Source organism: Dermochelys coriacea, chromosome 7 (assembly GCF_009764565.3).
Source record: "Dermochelys coriacea isolate rDerCor1 chromosome 7, rDerCor1.pri.v4, whole genome shotgun sequence".
Taxonomy (NCBI): Eukaryota; Metazoa; Chordata; order Testudines; family Dermochelyidae; genus Dermochelys; species Dermochelys coriacea.
Genome location: NC_050074.1, coordinates 18,232,702 through 18,251,315, shown reverse-complemented (window position 1 = coordinate 18,251,315; position 18,614 = coordinate 18,232,702). Strand labels below are relative to the sequence as shown.

At 39.6% G+C, this 18,614-nt stretch overlaps 1 protein-coding gene across 9 annotated transcripts in view; it reads left to right on the top strand.

Moving 5' to 3' along the window:
* RAD18 (RAD18 E3 ubiquitin protein ligase) overlaps positions 1-18,614 on the top strand; it is a 123,844-nt gene that overhangs the window by 68,432 nt on the left and 36,798 nt on the right. The window lies entirely within an intron of this gene.

Sequence of the window (18,614 nt, the reverse complement as noted above, 5' to 3'; positions counted from 1 at the left end):
AGTGACGGATATGCAGATCGGGACTGACGTGAATCGGAACACGTTCCCCTATTGATGAGCGACGGATACGCGAAACAACAGAGAAGGGAGAGACGTATATTGGGGACCCTCTATATGCAGTATGCTCTTTGGGTGAATTCTGACCATGATATGGTCTAGTTATATCAGGTACCTAAGTCTATTAAAAAAAATATTGACCTGCCTGCCAAGCTGAAGTAGTGATTATTATAAGTTCAGTTATAAGTCTGTTCTGCCATCTTTCTGCTCTAATTGCATAGGGTCCAGTTTTGTCACCCTTACTCATGCTGAGAAATACCTTACTCCACAAGTAGTCCCTTTCTAGTCATTGAGGCTCCCTATAAGGTGAAGCACTATTAAAAGTAGCTCATTTTGATAGACTGGCATGTAGGTAGCCATGCATTGTGAAATATCCAGTAAAATTGCCATCTGTACTTGAAATGTGAATTGAGTAGCTGATCTGACCATGCATGCATGCACACAAATCTGAGCTGGCAAAGTATTGTAGGATTTGTTGGAAGAGGCCTTTACAATTTGATTTGCAGATTAGGCAGTATGCCCACTCTGCCACCCCCTTGTGTCCCCTGTGGCAGTGGCTCTGCCTCTCTTTCTCACTTAGTCCCAACAATAGTTCTGCGACAGACCTGCCTTCTTTCAGGGAGGGCCTGTCAGGTAGCAGTGTCTAGTGAGGTCCAAAAAGCATGAAACAAAAAGATCTTCTGCCCATCCTGGTCTGCCCTGCTTCTCTCAGAGTGCTGATCCTATAGGGCTGCTTCTCTGAAGTCCCTTCCCCCCCAGTCTGGTCATCTCCGTGCTGTCTTCCTGGGGGATAGTCTTTTCCAGAGCTTGTCATAAGAGCCTCCTTTTGGGCCAATCACAGAGTTAAGCTCCGTCCTGCAGATATCCTCCTCAATTGAGCTGCCTCAGCCCTTTTATGGAGATCACCCAGATGAGTGTAATGGCTGCATTGATCAGCTTGTAGCGAAGTGGGGTGGTAGCTGATCTGTCACAGGCTGGGCTGAGACCAACACCTCTTAAAGGGCCAGCTCACCTATGACAGCATATCTTTCATATTTTGAATTAGTTTAGCATAAACTATATGCAGGTGATCTTAGTCTGTAGCCTTTATCCTCACATGCATATATGTAGTCAGCACTTTCATTCAAGCTTTGTTTGTGACCTCCACTTCTTTTGTTGGTTTGATTTTTGGAGAGACACAGTAAAAATCATTATAAATACAAACACACGAGAATGTGAAATATGTAGAAGATTTTTGGAAGGAGCTAGGGGGAGGAATTTGGTGTTCTTTAAAGAACTTTTTTTTCAGTGTAAATTTGCAGAATAGTTGAGGAACAGATGTTTCTTTCACTATCTTTAGAAGATTATTAATCCCTAAGAATGATGCTTATGTTAAACTGTTTTTGTCAATAATTTATGCAGGTGTGATTTGTATTGCTGATTAGTAAGATCATTGCAACTCAGAGTAAAGTATGAAGCCTTCTCTGGAGAACTGTAAGATAATTCTGTATGCCTACACTTTAGAAACCAAACATGTTCTCTATAAACAGATGGTTGGGAATGAATAGAGTGCAATCATTCTTGCCTCAAGTGAAATGTACTGTCTTCCATTCACTCTTAGAACTTCTGTTAACCTATGTTTAGGGAAATAATTTATTCAACTGACCTGCCTTTGTTTGGATAACTGAACATACAGGTATTCAGATGTTCTTGTCAAGGAAAGTACATTTTATTTTACTTATTTTTAAAAATCCAAAATGGAATCATACTTTAGCTTATGTAGCTTGACAGGGTAATGGAAAAATGAAGCTGTTTCTTAAGACAAGAAATTTAGTATTTGCAGATTAATAGAGGAGATATTAATGACATAGACCTATTAAAAACTCAGCATAATGTTGATTACTGTCATTTTTAATCTCATTTAGTTTCTTATTATTTCCTATTGTCCATATTGAAAATTATCCTTATTGGATCTTTTCATGCCTTCTAAGATCATAGAGATGATTTGCAGATAAGTAGCTATTTCAAAATCAAAACCTCTTTGGAGTATATAACATTCCACATATAGTAACAATGGTTGAAGATAATCAAAATAGAGAGAGAAAACTCACCAGTTTAAATGGCTGCCATGAAAGTTTGTTTAACCTCATTTTGTATGTATGTTAACGTTGAAAATAGCTTTAGAGTTAATGTGAACTTTGCATGTGTTCAATTGCTTCACTGTACTTGTATACTCAACAGTATTTTTAATAATGAGACTGCCAAATTACAGACAACTTTTTTAAAAAAAATCCATTTACAGACATTTATTAATATGGTCTGTTTACAGAGTGGGTACCTTCTGTTAAAGTCACTGTAGCGAAGACAAATTTATCTGCTTTTATTGTGCTATTTTTTATAATAGATAAATATATTCTAAAATAAAATAAAATAAACTATACAAGCATTTCAGCGTAAGTATTTAAACAAAAATCTTGTCTACATTGTTTTGATGTTTCACCCTTTTCAGAAAGTGCTATGCAAAATTACTTTCTCCATTTGTTTCTTTCTTATTTCTCAAACGTTGTAAACTCTGAACATTTTTCAGGGTTGATAGGAAAAGTGTATTAAATTTAAACTGAAATTGGGCATAGAATGGTCGAGTACCTGATGTCAAGTATCAGAGGGTATCCGTGTTGGTCTGTATCCACAAAAATAATGAGGAGTCTGGTGGCATCATAAAGACCAACAGATTTATTTGGGCATAAGCTTTCATGGGTAAAAAATCCACTTCAATCTGAAGAAGTTTATGCCCAAATAAACCTGTTGGTCTTTAAGGTGCCACCGGACTCCTCGTTGTTTTTTGTGAGTACCTGATATTTCAAGACCTCCTTGTTTTCTCTCCTGCCAAACCATTTTCTGTATTCCTCTTTGTCTTAAATTTTAAATAGAGAGACAGGGTGAGTGAGGTAATTTTTATTGGACCAACTTCTTCAGCTCTGGGAAATGTATTCTCAGTGTTACACTAAATACAAGCTGGAACAAATTGTTTAGCATAAGTAGTCAACATATTCTAAGGTTAAGTTGCACATTAACACCCCTGAAATCACAGGACAAAAAAGGGGGCATTAGCAGGTTAGATTGTTGTAATAAACCATAAATATAGTATCTTTATTAAGACCTTGATTTTTAGTGTCTAATAAAGTTATAAATTTGCAGCTTCCAGGCTCATCCTTTGAGGTGTTGTGCAGATTTCCTTTGAGGACGAGGACTGAGAGGTCAGATATGGAGTGATCATTTTGTGAAAAGTGTTTGCCCACAGGTGATATGGTGTTTGAACTTTTTTCTGTGTGAGGTCATTTGAAAGCATGATGATTGTCTGGTATCACACACACAGTTGTTGTTGGGGCATTTAATGCACTGGATGAGGTATACCACATTTTGTGATAGGCATGTATAGGACCCTGGATCTTGAAAGGTATGTTGTGGGGAGTATTTGTCATTGTAGCAGTGGACATATGTTAGGTTTTGCATCTGTTTTTCTGGCAGGGTCTCGTGCTGCTTTGAGTTGTTGGGCCCTGGTGTGTGGGGAGTTTGCTTCTGATGATGAGCGTGAGCTGCTTGTTTGAACGCCAGAAGAGGAGGTTCTGAAAAGATTTCTTTTGCAGTATGGTCCCCGTTGAGTATAGGTTGTAGTTGTTTAATGATACACCAAATGGGTTCTAGCATGGGGTTGTGGGTGACAACTAGGGGAGTGCAGTCAGAGGGCTTTTTTTTGTATTGAAGCAGGTTTCGTTGGGGTATTTGGGTATCCATTCCATGATGTGATCTACTTCACTGGTGGAGTGTCCTTGTTTGTTTGGTAAGAGCAGTTTCCAGTGGGTGGGGGTATGTGGTGATTTCTTGTTTTGAGATGGTCCCTTCAGGAATATGTGAGGTGTAGCAGATGATACCTCAGTTTTTCTGAAGTTCTTCGGCAGAGCTGTTTGGCACATTTGAAGTTGTATATTTTAAGTTTTAAATGTATAAACTTCAGTACTTGCTGTAAGAAAGTCTTGTAAAGGATATTAGTGTTGCTGTTACTAATAATCTGAATGTACTTTACAGTCCCAATCTGGTGAGTATATGGATGCATTATACCTAGCCAAAGACAGTGTTTTTGTCCCTCCCTTGTATGGGAACAAAATTTACTCTCTTAAGGGCAAAAACACAATGAAAAATATCCATAAATTCTTGAATTGTACCCATAATCTCACAGGTGCGAACAGCAGGAGGTATCCATTGCAATTATCTGGACCTTCTTTACAAAAAATAAATGTTTAATAGTTGTCGGTGATTTACTTTTGGATCCAACTCCATGTTGACTTGCCTCAGAGAAACTAGAGGCTCCAAAGAACCGTGTTTTTCAGACTATTTCTTGCTTTGGGGATATTCCTTGTTTGTTTTTTAATTCAGGTTAGTGTGCGATTTAAAATCATGAACCTTAACAATCAGGTACTGCAGTGGTTCAAAAAGATCTTACAAAATTTGGCCAGGTTGTATGTTAAAGCAATACACACAAATTCAGGCAATTAGACAGTGTCTGGAGTGCCCTTAGAGTACCACACGTGGTAATTTCTTTGTCTTTTCAGCAAACATGGAGCAAGACTAATGCTAACACAAAAGGTTGAAATGAAGTGCAGAAATAACTGTAGATATGTGCAAGGCAACTGCCTATTGACAGCTGTACGTTCCTCTCTCCAAGCTTCATTTTGTTTGAAAAGCTACCAAATATGTTTTTCTGAGAGAGCCACAAAGATTGTACAGACCACCACTTTCCCTTGCAAGAAGACACACATCATAAATGTTGGTGATTTAAAACAACTCCCTCCCTCCCATCTCCCCTGACGTAGCGAGTAGAGACTGTTAAGAAAAATATAGCAGCCAAAGATGCAAAAAGCAGCCATCTCATTTAGGTTCCCTTCACCCTTGCTCTTCCTCTGTCACTCTGAGAGATAATCTAAAACAAATGCTAGTACTAAACCCAAGCCTGTCTGTCCTTTTTTGCCCCTTGAGGAGTCTAATGCTGCAGCTGTGTTTACAGCCTTCCCTTGGTTTTAGGCCTGAACTACAGAGTTCTTGCACCTCAGGAGACTGCTTTTTGTGCCAGCCTTTCTTAGGTCAGTGTCTGGAGCAGTTTCTCTGTGTGCTTTGCTGCCTTTTGCTTGCTCTTTACAGTGATAGACCTTTAAGTAAATGAGGGCTAGTTTGAACATTTAGACTCAAGCCTGTTTATGAGTTAGCACCTAGCAGTGTCACCCCAGGAGGAGCATCAGTAAGGAATTGTCACTGTTCCTCTCTTGTGGTTTGTTCTGCCTCACCTGCTAGCAATAGGGAGCTTTGGATTACACTCTCCCCTACATCCAGAACAGTGATCCATGCAGCCCTCTTCCTGCTCAGGACACTCTTCCTGCTCAGTTGCATCTGGGTTAGGGATGATCTAGCCCAGGGATGGGCAAACGTTTTGGCCTGAGGGCCACATCTGGGTATGGAAATTGTATGGTGGACCGTGAATGCTCATTAAATTGGGAGTTGGGGTATGGGAGGGGGTGAGGGCTCTGGTTGAGGGTGCGAGCTCTGGGGTGGGGCCAGAAATGAGAAGTTCAAAGTGCGGGACGGGGCTCTAGTTTGGGGCAAGGGGTTGGGTTGCAGGGGCTGGGTGAGGGCTCCAGCTGCGGGTGCAGGCTCTGGGGTGGGGCTGGGGATGGGGGGTTTGGGATACAGGAAGGTGCTCCAGGCTGGGACCAAGGGGTTCGGAGGTCAGGAGGGGGATCAGGGCTGGGGCAGGGGGTTGGGGCGCAGGAGGAGGTATGGGGTGCAGGCTCCGGGTGGTGCTTTCCTCAAGCAGTTCCCAGAAGCAGCGATATGTCCCCCCCCGACTCCTATGTGGAGGCCTGGCACCGGCCAGGTGGCTCTGCACGCTGCCCTGTCTGTAGGCACCGCCCCAGCAGCTCCTATTGGCTGCTGTTCCCAGCCAATGGTAGTTGCAGGGGCGGTGCTTGGGGATGGAAGCAGCATGTGGAGCCCGCTGGCTGCCCCTGTGTGTAGGAGCCAGGGTGGGGACATGCCACTGCTTCCAGGAGCCATGTGGAGCCCCCAACCCTGCTCCCTAGCTGAAGCTCAAGGGCTGGATTAAAACATTTGATGGGCCAGACGCAGCCCATGGGCCCTAGTTTGCCCACCCCTGATCTAGCCCTAAATAAATATTTACATTTGGGCAGCTTCAGTGTTTGTAGTGTTCAAGGTATTTTCTGTAGTAAATATTGGGAAGGAGCACCTGGATTCATTTTAGGGAAAATAGGCATTTTTTTGAATAGTCACCTCTGTATTTACTATTACATATACTGTAAGCTTAAACTGGCTGCCCCAAAGATTTCTTTTTAAAGTCAAAAAGACCATTGACATTGGAAGTCTTATTTACCAGAATACATGCATTGCATTAAATTCAACATAGTATAGCATTTTCTATTTGATACCTGGGATTTAGATAGGCACGATGTTAGGAAAACTGTGCTAGACCATGATTTGTACCTCTTGTTACTGTTCATTTATGCTTCATATGAATTAAAAAAACTCTTTATCACATTTGAAGGAAGATGCAGGGCAGATTCTTTATACCCTTATGTCCTTCTGTGCAAGGTGTTGGTAATGCATGGTGGAATGTAAAGTATGGTAATGTAAAAAGAAAAGGCGTACTTGTGGCACCTTAAAGACTAACAAATTTATTTGAGCATAAGCTTTCATGAGCTACAGCTCACTTCATCGGATGTAGCTCACGAAAGCTTATGCTCAAATAAATTTTAGTCTCTAAGGTGTCACAAGTACTCCTTTTCTTTTTGCGAATACAGACTAACACAGCTGCTACTCTGAAACCTATGGTAATGTAGTTAGCATGAAATTAAAGTATCTTGTCTGATTCTTGAAACTATTATATAATAGTTCTGGTTATTATATAATCAGTTAAGAGTAAATGGAGCAGGTCTTTAAGAAAAAAGAATAATTTAGCTCTTTGATTTAAGTAACATTGCATATTTTGTGGAAGACCATGATTTTTGTGAGTGTTGCACTTTTTTTGATGATAGGATATCATCTAGCAATAGTCAGTGCAGTACATTTAAAAATCCAAACCTACATGCTAAATATTTATAGGAGAGTAATAGAGAGAAGGACTTTTGAGCAAATGACCTTTAAAGTTTAAAAGAATTTATGGTTTCTGCCTTTTTTTGTAAAGCACTGTACTCTAGGTAATTTAATTACCCCTATATTGTTATGTTCATAAAAACTTGTGTTTAACTAAATGATTAATACTAGTCCTTGAGTTTAACTAGTACTGATCTGCTGATATTATTCTAGATATGCATACTAATGTTTTTAATTGAGGAAATGAGTAAAGGGTACTTGATATATGTCTAAAGATTTTTAATAAAGTACGTAACTATGGAGTATGACAGTAATCCAGACATGTTCAGTCTTTTTTTCATCAATTGCTAAACCCACCCAAAAAACAAAATATAAGATTCCAAATGAACAAAACTACAAAAATGCACGACTCTTAAAGGATAGTTTTTCCAACAGGTTTAAATGAAGTCGTGTATATAGCTTTCACGAACTGCTGTGTTCTGTATAAATAGTTGTGGTACTCCTTGCTTAATGTTGTAGGTATGTTCCTGAAAAGTGCTACTTTAAGCAAAATGATGTTGTGAGTCCAGTTTCTCCATAAGAATTAATGTAAAGCGGGGGGGCCAGAGGGGGGTTAGGGGTTAGGTTCGGTTCCAGGGAATTTTTTTTCCACCTGACAAAAGACTATATTTTTTGAGGTGGTGGAGTTTAGAGGGTGGGATATTTACCAGGGAATGCCTTACTGCTATATGATGAAGTAGCACTCGGCTGAACCCTCCAGGGTTAACACATTGTTAATGTAGCCTCACACTCTACAAGGCAGCAGGAATGGATGGAGGAGGCACAGGATGGCAGAGAGACAGAGATGCACACAGTGTGTGTGTGTGTGTGTGTGTGTGACAGACAGACACATGCTGAACTACTTTGCTGAACTGGGGCTTTTGTCTGCCAATTTTAAAAGCAGATATAGGGAGTGTAGGAGACCTCTTTTTTCATTTAGAAAACATGAAGTTTACCAGATATAAACAGTTCTACTAGCCTGTAATTGAAATGTCTGGTCAAAGGGACACTCAGGTTAAAAAAAATAATGGTATGATCAAGTCTCTTGCTGAATTGGACAGATGACTACAGTCACTTATTGTGAATCCTGAGATGAGATGGAAGACCAATTTTGCCACAGGTGAAAACAAGTTTAGATAAATGTGCACTGCTTTTAGCTTTACGCCTTGCACAGCTCTCCTTGATTGCAGCAATCTATGATCTCTAGAGTGTCATTGTGTTGTTTTCTTGGACTGCTCTCCACCCCCCCCCAAAGTTCTGGTCTGCAATTCTCCATAGAAGAGAGCCTTTGGTATTTTATTGTTGGACATGCAAACTGCATGACTGCACCATCTCAGCTGTGCTCTCATTATAAAGCTGTCACCACTTATGCTGTTTCAGGACTCAAGGACCTCGGTGTGTATGGAATCTTGCTATTTAATACCCATTAACTACCATAGACATTGTATGTGCAATTAGTCCAAGTATTTTATGTGGCATTAATAAATAGTCCATGTATCTCAGCCATAGAAAAGTGTGTGGTATGACAACAGCATGGTAACATGAATTTTTGTTTGCCGTTCTGATACCAGTTCTGATTTGCTTCAAACACAATGCTGAAGTTTTCTGAAGGCATCTCTGGCTGCCCCAGTGCATTTCATAATGTCATCAGTCATTGCATTACATGAAACAAAACTGCATAGGTAGCAAAATTTTCCAATGAGCTTCCATGGTACATCATTGATGGACGCACCTGGAGTAGTTGCAGTACTTCTCGGTTGAAGCTGGACCATGACTTCTGTCATCTTTGAGTTGATAATTCAAAACAATTTGCAGCACATACAAAGCAGTCAGTGAGCAACTGAATAATTGTCTTCAGACCTTTTTCTTTGCACACAAGAGATGCAGCTTCAAGACACCTCCATCCATACTGTAGAGCATATAAATGCCATACTCGATGTCTCTGAATGCATCTATTAGAACAGCTGGAAACATGATGATAATGAAATCAGAGCAAGAACACAAACTTCTTTTACTCCATTGGTGATGACAAAAGGGAGCTGAGAATCGGCCTCAGTCAAGGACATAAATCTGAATTCCAGAATGAAAATATTTGATAATGTTGACAGACTTATTGAGGAACCAAACGTGCTGAGGACTGTCCACAGGCCATCTTGATTTACAGAGTAAGTTTTTAATAAGATTGACAAAAACTATGTATAGGTCTTGAGTCTGCTTATGACATTCCTCCTGAATTTGCTGGGGTGCAAAGATCATGTCTGAAGTACCAAGACCAGAACAGAAACCACATTGGATTTCAGGCATTATCTCCTCTGCAAATTGAGCAGTCAGCTGGTTTAACATGACTTGAATATTTTTTCCTGCAGTGGCAAGGAGCAAGATGTCGTGATGGTTATCGCAAGAAATGTGATTGCTTTTTTTTTTAGGTGGATAATGTTGGCCTCTTTAAGTTCCTGTGGTACAGCCTCCTGTTCCCAAAATCTTAAGTTGAGGCTAGTGAGCTTCCTGATCCCCCACATCTGAAGATGTCCACAGGAATACCAGATGGACCCGCTGCTTTGCCGTTTTGACATTTGCATGACAGCTTTTCATGCTTCAGAGATGTTTGGTGGAATTGAGAGTTGGTCTTGAATTGGACGTTGTTCATGATCATGAAGTGCTGATGCTGACGTAGTGGACGGGCAGTTCAGAACCTAATTAAAGTGTTCAGCCTATCTTTTCGGAGTTCGTCCATGATCGGTGAGCAGTAGTAACTTATCTACATTCCAGATGGGGTGATACCAGATTGCGGGCCATGCTTAGTCTTCAGCTCATCAAAAAAAAACCAACCCACCATTTGGAGCCTTTTTGGTCTGCCACCGATGGAAGTTGCTCAGCTTTTATTTTCCACAAGCTGTTGTTCATTTTGTAAGGCTTTGGCTTTGTACATGAATAAGACATCTTTTTAATAGATGAGTTATTTATTCATAATGCCGAAGAAAATGCATGGATGTCAAGAATTGCTTTATCTCTGCAAAAAGAAAAGGAATACTTGTGGCACCTTAGAGACTAACAAATTTATTTGAGCATAAGCTTTCGTGATCTACAGCTCACTTCATTGCTCACTTGAAGCTGACGAAAGCTTGTGCTCAAATAAATTTTAGTCTCTAAGGTGCCACAAGTACTCCTTTTCTTTTTGCGAATACAGACTAACATGGCTGCTACTCTGAAACCTGTTTTATCTCTGCATCATTTTCATCAAACCTATGCTGATTCTTCCTCTTTACAAAGCTGAGGACTTCTTTAGGCACATCAAACACTGTTTCCTTACAGTAAACTGTCTAGTCATCTTTTATCTGACAGTGTGTCAAGAACTTAATTTTTTTTTAACAAGTATTGCACACGTGAACTCAGATTTCAGTATGTGCATGTTGAGCTTGAGTATTGGAGATGGATGACATCTACGCTGCTAAGTACCTAATACCCAGCAAGATGGACTGATTAAAGACATTGGCCATTCCCTTTGATGCTAAGAAAAATGGAGTCCCCCTTTAAAATAAATAAATGTAAGGAGACTGGCTCTTTTTTTTATTTTTTTTTTTATTTTAGCTTTTTCTTTTTTCAGGACAGTTGGTTTTCTTTAAACATTTTTTACAGTCAAATACAAACTATAGTCAATAAAAGAATGGGTTACTGCTGGCAGAATGCCTATTATTCCTTTGTAGTAGCCAGCCATGAATAAACTGAGCCAGACTTGGGGAAGTGCTTCAGACTGATGTGATCTGCACTTAACACAACTTGAGAGCAACTCCAACAAATGAGAGTTCAGACCCCTATTGCTGTAGTTCTCAACTTTTCCATTTCAAAGCACTTGAGTTTCAGGACTTTATAGCTCTGCTATTAATTCACTCAGTTGAAACTTAATATGCAAAGTCTTAAGAGCAATGGTTTTTAATAAAGACAAAACAGAAAACAGTTGTGCAAAAAAGTTGTCTGAGGTTTTGGAAGCTGAATCTGAGATCTCAGAAGTTTGGCTCATGATGTTCAGTTAAGTTAGGTAGACATTTAAATCATATTCAGAAGGCTTGCTTGCTGGGTGAAGTAATCTGTACCTTGTAGATGGCTGGTGTAGTTTATTTCCCCACTTAGAGGAAGTGGGGAACCAAGAAGTCACCATTTGATTCTTAATATGCTCCTGGAGCAGCAACTATGCACGGGTCTTTGGTCAGAGCTGTGGGAAAGCCACAACTTAACCCATAGTGAAGCCGATGACTATTTTCTTATTTTTTAGGCAAAGGAGAGATTTATGATGTGAAGTAAAAACACTGCTTTCCAGTGAGTGAATTGGCAAAATGGCACTATAAGCTCTTCCATAAGGACAATAAGTGCTTGAAAAGTTTGGATAATACAGAGAGTGGACATGAAATTGCGGTGTTCTGTCTCCTGTAACTCTCTGTATTAACAGAAGACCAAGTAATGAATCATGGGCTAGATTCTGATCACAAGGTGATACCAGTCGCATCTGATGTCAGTTGATTGAGAACAAAATCATGACTATAATTTTTGTGTTTGCTGTTAGTCTCAGTTTAGTTACGTGAGTAGTTACTTTGTGAAATAAAGGCTGCATCTTTGTTAATTGTTAGCACTATACCATACAGTGGAAATCAAAATAATGTGGGTGACTGACTGGTTCAGCAGATTGGGAATGAGATAACATAGTTTTTCCTTGCTAGCTCAAATCCATTACAGGTTTTAGTGATCAAAAGTCATTACTCTCTGATGGCTCTTTTGTGGTATATTTGAAATGAATTATTAGGGCCTGAATCCTATAAAAGGTTATAGGAAAAAGGTATTCTATCTAGCAAACTAAGGCTGATCTACGCTGCCAAGTTTTGTCACCAAAAGGCAGCCAAGGATGAAACAGCAGAGGTGTACACACTGCAAAGCCACTTTTTGCAAAGAAACTCCTCAGTTGCAGTGCTGTAATAAAACTACCTCCACGAGAGTGATAAGGCTTTTTGCGCAAAGGTTTTATCGCCAAAGTGCCAGCGTAGGCTGTGTCTACACTGCCACTTTCAGCGCTAAAACTTTAATTGTTCAGTGGTGTGAAAAAACCCACCCCCCACCCGCCCCCAAATGAGAAAGTGGCAGTATAGACAGCGCTTTATGGATGGGAGCCATGCTCCCGGTCATAAAGCTATCACCCTTCGTTTGGGGTGGTTATTTTTTACGCCAGGAGAGCTCTCCCTGGTGATAAAGCGTGACTACACTGTCCACATCACAGCACTACCGTGGCCACGCTGTAATGTGGGCAGTAGACATACCCTAATGTAAACACCTTTCTTGCTTTTATTGCTGGTAATTGGCCTCCGGAGGCGTCCTGCAGTGACCACTCAACTCATATTTATTTATTTATTTATTTATTTATTTATTTATTTTGACTCAGCAGCCCTCAGCAGCAGGCATGCGCCCTTCCCCTTTCAAAGCTCCCTTCTGACAGCCAGCGTGATGTGCTGCTCTGCTTCGGGAAACAAAGAGCAAATCATTAACGTGGAATGCTCCTGCTGTCTCCCACACTAGGAACACAGAGGCAGGCACGGGTAGATGTGTGTGTGCATATATCCTCAATCTCTTAGTACAACATATTTAACACAGTGTAAGGATTGATTTGTTTGAGTATGGGATTGAAAAAATCCAGAATTTCAATTTTTTTTTTTTCCTCCAGAGCTCTGGTTACTATTTGGATTGATAACTTTTTGTGAGTTTCAGTGGCCAATGTTCCCTAGGACAGTAAGTAACTACATAGTGCATTATGTGCTCAGCTTTACTTCAATCAAAAACTGTTTCAAAACAGTGTGTAAAATGTGCACAAATATGAATTTGTTATTGCTCTTGAGTGTTGCCCAATTTTTTTTCATTTTCTTATTGCTTTGCTTGCGACAGTGGCCGCAGTCTGCCCTAATTGGTAACAAAACCACATCTTTAAAATCTTCCTGTAAAGAAAGTATATCATATCCAGGCACTAACCTGCCTCTTGCTCTGTCATGGGATAACTTTTAAAATCTGAATCTTTTCCATACCATCAGATATCACTTAGGACGCGAAGAAGGCTTCGCCATCCCTGTCTATCATGCTGTTTCGATAACTTAATTTTTTTACGAAGATAGGTTTTTGGCTTATTGTTCAACCCCCAGCCTGGAGGTCCAGTAGACTGCTTTTCATCTGGGCCATACCATTTTGACCTGTCCCCTTGTGTGACCATACAAGGAGTTAAAACTCACACCGGCATAGCTCTCAGGGTCATTGGAACACACAAACCTTCCCATCATGTCAAAGTGCAGTCCGGAGGGAAGGACTTCTTTAAGTATTTTTAATGTATTTGGGACAATAGGATAGGATTTTAAAATAACTACTCATGTCTTAGACCTCCAGCTATCATTCCACCTAGCCTGCAATAGAGAGGGCCTGTTTCCAAACTCCCACTGCTTTTACTCTGGTGTAATGCCTGACTTCAGTGGAGTTACTCTGGATTTACTTTAGTGTGAGATCAAAATCAAGCCAATAGTGTCCGCTATTATTCTAAAACAGGAGAAAGCTAATTTGAAACATTTCCAGCATTAGTTTCCATTGCGTAGAGTTACAATAAGGATTCCTGCTTTTTGTATGTGGGTGTTGCAGAATTTTAATGAAACTTATCCTTTAGTTAGCTATATATAGAAAATAGCTGTAGATTTAAAAAAATCAAACGAGATTAAGATCTGTGGAAACCCCAATTACAGCAAACTTTCTCACTCCATCCAAACTCACTTTGTTGTGGGGGAAAACACTATTCAGTTGCTGAGAGCAAACAAAGCAAGTGAAAGCAGTACACGTGCACAGATTTCTCATAAATTGTCCTCCTTTTGGATGTGTCCATAGTACTGTTAAATTTATCTGTAGTGTTCCATTGCTAATTTCAGGCCAAAACCATAAAACTTCTTGTCTCACCAAAGAGATATTACGATTGTGCAAATATCTGTGATGAACTTTTGATAAGCCCATAGGACTAATGACTAAATCCAGTAGGAAAGATAATCAGACAGCTTTTATCTCTTTTACTGTAAATCCCTGATGGTTAGTTTTTGGATGCTCCACTTCCACATACAGTTCTGTATGGAGACATCATTGGGAGAGTGGATCCCAGTGATGTGATGACAGTACAGCTATGTGAAGCCAGTTGTGTATCTGCTCTATAAATCAAGTTTATATCCTTCCTCGGAAGTCAATCATTTTCCTTTGTAGAATAATTAACTTTTAACTGACGTGAGGCATAAGCCATTGAGTTCTAAATCTACTCCCAAATGTATTCTAGAAGTTCTTAGTCTTCCAGCTGTCAAAAATGTTTTACTATCCTTGTGTTATAATGAAAGTGCACTAGATTTGTCATTTTTTAAAAAGGAAGGCATTTGGTTGGCAAAATTTCTGCCATGTGAATATTTAATATTGGTGCAAAGCTTGTACATCATTTATAATAATAGATAACTAGCACTTATGTAGCTATTCATTATTGGGTAATTTAGTTTGCCAGTGAAAGAAGGAAAAACAGCGATAATCCCTACTCCATATTTTGGACTCCATTTACCATTTAAAATTGCTCTTATTAATCATGTTCATTATAGTAGTGCCAATGGGCTAGCCAAGTACAGGGTCCCTTTGTGCTGTGTACTAGAAGTAGGGACACTCCTTATGTCAAAGATCTTACCATCTAAATAGACAAGACAGACTAAAAATAGGGGCACAAGCAATGTGTTGATAGCCAATATTTGTTCCACCATCTTATTTCCATTTTCTTTTGTTTAAATCATGGTGCGGTTTTGCTCAGAAGTGATCAGTTAGATGATAACATCATAGTGGTAATGCGATTAAAAGGCAACCTGGTAGAGATTTGAAGAGTAAGTTGGAAATACGAAATTTGAAGCCTTTAGTCTCAATATGTGAAATACACAACAGGCCAGCTGCCTCTGCTGCTATTCTGTTTTCCTGGAAATAAACTTTCTATCAGTGAAAAATAATGTTATTTTGAAATAAGAACTATTTTTCTGTGTCCTTTATATTGTCTTTTTAATCGGCTATTGATTTTCTATCATAGCATAACCTTTATTTAAAGCGATAATTCACTTCACAACATCAATATATTAGATGCCCAGAAACCTGTTTGTCTGTGTGCCTCACTGTGCATCCAAAATGTGTGAGCATTCATTATGTCTGTGTACCTCGTTACACTTCTGCTTACCCATACAGGACGTGGGCTGGTTATCACTTAAACCAGTGCAAAACTACAGTAGCTCCACTGAAGTCAACAGTGTAACATTGTTTTAAGAGCAGCATGTATATAGCCACAAGATGAACACACAACCTCTGCTGTGCCAGGGTTTTCATTCAGACAGTGGTCCCTTCCGTGACAACAGAATTTGCTCTCATTAGACCACTAGGCAGGCCTGCTACTCCATTCTTAATGAGCTCTGTTGTGCCTGGACATTTACAGCATTTAAGATCCCACATGCCCAGAATGATCTGAGATCCTTAAATTACCTATGCATGGTGAAGTGAATATATGACAGGCAACAATTACTTTGCATACCTTTGCTGCTTGTTTATTTTTTTTCTTTAAGTATTCTTATTTGTTATGGGGCTAAAGGACACAGCAAATTAACTTTTTCTTTTTTTTTTTTTAGGAGATCTGATGTATCTTTTTACTTTAGTTAACTTGCTCAGATTAGTTTAATTTTTGCACAATAAGAAACGGATTATCTCCTCCCCATCTCCCCAGCCCCTGAGTGTTGAATTTACTATAAAATCACAGTCCATTTGTTTCTGCAGCTCTTAGTTGGTGCAATAAGCTGGTGCTCTGTGGCAGGGCTGATGTTTCAATACCTGATTCAACAGAGCGTTTAAGCACGAGTAGTCACATTTAGAATTCATGAGATTGCTCATGCTGACAGTTAAGCATGTGCTTAAGTGCTTTGCTGAATTGGAACTTTGAGTAACACAAGTGACTTCTACATAGGTCCCATTAAATCATTCCTCTCCTCTTAACTTTCCCGCTTGTGGGAAGGATGGAATTGGAGGGGGTGACAGACATTTGTTTGTTTTGGGGAGGGAAGAATCTTGGTCATTCACTGCTATCAGCTGCGTGGTTTATGTTTATGTAGCCATGTTACTGATTGTATACATTCGCACGCACACAACAGCCTTTGGAGCTTGTTTAGAATGTTGAAGCTTAATTTGGAGACAGGTTTCAGAGTGGTAGCCATGTTAGTCTGTATCAATAAAAACAATGCGGAGTCCTTGTGGCACCTTGGAGACTAATAAATTGTTTGGGCATAAGCTTTCGTGGGCTAGAACCCACTTCATCAGATGCATGGAGAGTTACTGAACCCACCAGGCAAGTGTCTATTTGTAAGCCAGATGCAACTCAAGTGGAGATCCCAGATAGTCATGGAGCAGCTCTTTTCCCATTCTGCATCCTGTGGGGGAAACAGAATTCCTTGCCACTGGCCCCAGTGGGGCCCTCTTGTGCCAAGCCCTATGACCCAGCACTGGTGCATGAGAGAGAAATTTACGCCATAATCACAATCACTGCTCTTAATTTCAGATAATGACATGTCTGTATGTTTTATAATATTTGTTAATTACCAATTCTTTATTCAGTGGTTCACAAATGATCCAAAGGAGCCATTGGAAAAAGTCTAATGCTTCACAGGAAACTTTGAAAACCCATTCTGCTTTGAAATCATTTTGTCTGTCTATCTCCATTGGTTCTGCTTTTTATCTTCCCTTTTCATCAGTATGACTGAGCACATTTACACAGACACACAAAGTGGGTAAGATAATATCCCAAGCTTTCTACAATAACACTGCAGGCATATTTGCATAAGAAGTCTCACTGCTCCATAGCACTTAATCTGATTTTGGTAGTTTATTTCTCCTCTGAAATCCTAACCCTTTTAGTGATTTCACAATTATCTCTACAGCAACTAATTGTAATCTTTGTAATCAAGGATTGTACTTTCAGCGGGGGAATAAGCAGCAAGAAGAAAAGAATTGGTAATGGATGAACAGATTCAAATTTTATGCCTTTTATTGTAATTTTTAAAAGGAAAGTCAGAAAAGGATATGTTTGATTCAAGCACTGACTGGGACAGTGTTGCCTAGTATATTAAGCATTGCACTGGGATTTAGGAACTTCTGATACAGATTCTCAGCTGCATATACAGGCCGCACACTGGCACAGTCATTCTTTTAATTATTTTTAAAAATATGGCACTCTGTCTCATTGAGATTCCATCCTGGTGCTGTGTGGAGTGTAAGAGGTTGTAGAAGGCAAGGGGAGAACTGGCTTAGATTAGGCGCATTGGGAAACCTGGAGAGGGTTGGAAACGGAGCAAGAGGAGGTGTTGGAGCAGCAGTTGGCAGGCAGGAGGAAATATAAAGTGGATTATTTGTTTCGCCAGAAGGAGCAGATGCAGTGCCAATATGAATGTTGGGAATGAAGGAATCAGTTGGAGATTGGAAAGACGAGGTTCAGATGGGAGTCATTGGGGAATAAAATATGTGATGCTCCACAAAAGCAGCATGTTTTTGCTCCCACAGTGGCCACGATGTGATTAAATTGTAAGACACTCTAACATTTATCATCTGTTAGTTTGAACACTTTTTTTTTCATTCTTTCTCTTTTGTGCTTATTTGTGCTTTTATATTTTTGATCCAATATATGGAAATTTTTTTAAAGCTTTTCTCTTTAATGATATTACATGATATTAGTGCTTGGAGAGTTTGTTCACTATAACACGAACAGGTTCCCTACCCTTGAAAAAATCCTGTGAAATGATTGAGAGAGCTGGACAAGGAGTGGAGTTAAGCCAAAATGACAGTACATTGGTTTATTATTTGGAATATGGCAGTTCAGTATGATAGGGCTTTTTACACTTAATTTGTGGTTCTTCAACAGAGGTGATACATTTTGTAAATAAATTGACATTTTGGTATTCTGCTATCGAAGGTTTGACAGAAAAATTGACAGGAAAATATTTATCTTTGAAAACAAACTAGACACACTCTTTATATTAAAATCTGCCTGGTCAAACTGTTCATGCATGATGGACACTGTAAACAGACAAGGATTATTATGCTCATCTTCTTCAGAGACTCATTAATCTTGTGGCTGTCATGTTTAACCGCCTCCATGATAGTGCTCACAGAATACATTTGAGTCTTTATTTCATTGATGCTATAACCTAAATGACAACTAAAGGGCCAGTTTCTCTATTCTAATATGTGCCGCTCCCCATTGTACTATGTGATTGGTGCAAAGAGGAGGGAAAGCAGTTGGATCTCAACCAGCTGAGAATTCCACCAACATG